At 50.9% G+C, this 2,625-nt stretch overlaps 1 pseudogene; it reads right to left on the minus strand.

Annotated features, from left to right (window-relative positions):
- Positions 1 to 469: 469 nt before the first annotated feature.
- LOC144167084 (uncharacterized) lies at positions 470 to 1,612 on the minus strand (annotated as a pseudogene).
- Between the last annotated feature and the right edge of the window lie 1,013 nt (positions 1,613 to 2,625).

Consider the following 2,625-nt stretch of genomic DNA (forward strand, 5'->3'; position numbering starts at 1 on the left):
TTTCCCGGTAGAAGACAGGGGCTTGGTTCTATATTTTTGCTTCCTGGAGCCTTGTTTCTACAAAGCATTTCAAAGGCACCAATTTACTCACGGCACACATGTCTGTCACGCCCACGAAAGGTGTGACGCTCACTCGCTGGAGCTTCAGGAGCTAAGCCCTTCGTACGTTTGAATTTATTTTGCAGGGAAATATTGAGCTGCTTTGGAGCTACAGTGAACAATGGAATAATAACACCCACGATGGCTGTCATATTACGAACTTGAAAAACAGCCTTCCAGAGCATGTAAGCGTACGCAAAAGCAAGAACCTCGTTTATCTTTGACTCATCCACGCCGAAGAAATGAATGAAAACACGTTTATTTCACATTATAACGTGCCGACGGCACTCCGGTGGAAAGGACTATGGTGTTATAGAAGAGGGAACGGGTTGGGCTGCCTCCGTTTTATGAACGGACGCTTTGGAGGCAGCTAAGTGGGGGCCGCTTGAATATTGTGGCTGTTGAGGAGCCGATCACCAACCGGTAGCGCCGCCGGGTCTTGAAGGAACAGAAGGAGTGCTCGCCAAAGCTGGGTGGCTCGATCTGGAAGCTTAGGATCTGGAGAGGCCCATGTCCGAAGAGACGAAGGCCAGGGTCCCCGTTTTATGGTGGCCAGGGCACGAAGCCTAGCTGTAATGTAGAGGGGGCACTCCCAACACAAGTGGTCGAGATCAGCGCGGCAGTTGCACGTGGAGCAGGTGCCAGTTACTGGCGGTGGTGTGTCACCTCTGTGGAAACGGTTCAGCAAAAAAGGTGTAAGGAGTGTGCCTGTCTGAATTCTCCGAAGCAAGACACTCTCGCCGTGTGAATGGATTGCCAACTGCTGTGAGGTAGTGGATTGCCAAGAGTGGATTGCCAACTGCTGTGAGGTAGGCCGCACGTTGTTGTTTTGTTAAATGTTTGTCTGCCATCGGATCTGCCAGCTCGCGTGAAGTAGCTAGAAGAGGAAAATGAGTATCGGAGGCTCTGGCTAGCGCGGTGTAAAGGTGAGCGCGCGCTAACCTATGAGCCTTTTCATTTCCGCGGATACCACAATGCGCAGGGACCCAGAGGATGGTAACATCGTGACCGCGTTCACGGAGTAGGCACGCCTGATGTCGGATCTTCTGCAGCACATTATCTGTGTAAAGAACATTAGCGCATGCTCGATGGGCAGCCTGAGAATCAGTGTACACACGATGGTAAACGGGGTCAGTTTCAGATGAAGTTTCTAGGGCCGACTCCAAATAATCTAGAATGGCCATACCTCTGCGCGGGTGCTGTACATCGCCCCTCTTTCTACATGATTGCGTCGGTTCTGGCACCCATTTGTCTGGTCGTTCCACGCAGTGGCATAGCAAGTGTTGCTGATACCATCTACCGGAAGTGCAACGTCCGTGTATACGATGCGTTCAGTCAAAGGGAGGGAGCTCGTAGCCTTAGCATGCCTCTTGGCATAGGCAAGGCGCCGCACTCGCTGAGTGGGGTCTATATTAAGCGGAAATGTCTTGCCATCCGTGAGTGCATTGACTTCACACGGCGGTGTTTTGTTGGGCACAGTGGGCAATGTGTGGATGCCATACCCGAGGAGCATGAGCGTGTACCGCCTGTCATTTGTCGCGCGAAGCCTTGTCTCCTGTGTACGGATGTGCCAGTCGACGACCTCAGAAAGGTTGTTGAGCTTGCTAAAGCTTTTTAGCGCAACGAGGCGTGTGTACCTTAGAAGGCCAGTAACAATGCGTTTGGCCCTGTTATGTAGCCGATCCAGCGCGAGCATTTGCGTGTTGTTTACCGGATGGTACGGCAGTCCATACATCATACCGGAAACGAGAAAAATTTGAGGAAACTGTACAAGTTCACGTTCGGTTACTCCACGAGTGCGGTTATAGATTCTGCGTAAAGTGTGCAGGATTTGTTTGCTGGTCCTCGTAACCTGCTTGAACCAAGTGCCCGCAGTGCAGTTCTCGTCAAGGTGCATACCGAGTATTCGGATAATAGATTTCCGCGTTATGGGTTGATCGCCGATGTAAAGTTTAAAAGACCGTTTTTCTTCTTGTTTGACATGGGTGTGTTGGCCACCATGAATGACGACAAACTCGGTTTTTTCTGGGGTGGTATGTAAACCTGTTTCCGGAGCGTAGTCGTGAATATTGTTGAGGGATCTTTGTAAGACGTCCTCCAGCTCCCTGATGGATCCTTGATGCGTCCACACAGTGACATCGTCAGCATACACCGCGTGTTTCAGGCCCGGTACGTCCGCAAGGCGTCTTGGTAGCTGGTGCATGGCTATATAAAACAGGGTTGGTGATATAATCGAGCCTTGGGGAACGCCTACCTGGTTGACTCGTACAGCACTGGCGTCTTAGCCAATTTCGACCTGGTAGCATCGCCCTTCTAGAAAGCCCGCTATGAAGTTGTACATTTTCCCTCTGATGTCAAGGGCACGTGCTTTGGTCATGATGGTGCTGTGTGGAACGCCATCAAATGCCTTGCGTATGTCCTCTCCAAAAACAGTACGCCGAAGGCACCCCACAACTGCGTACGGTTCATATAAGCGAAACGTGTTAACTGATTCGTACTTCTATCAAACCTCGTTCGGTGAAACAT

This window comes from Haemaphysalis longicornis, unplaced genomic scaffold (assembly GCF_048455015.1).
Source record: "Haemaphysalis longicornis isolate Haplotype H1 unplaced genomic scaffold, Haemaphysalis longicornis Haplotype H1 scaffold_2, whole genome shotgun sequence".
Classification (NCBI taxonomy): domain Eukaryota; kingdom Metazoa; phylum Arthropoda; class Arachnida; order Ixodida; family Ixodidae; genus Haemaphysalis; species Haemaphysalis longicornis.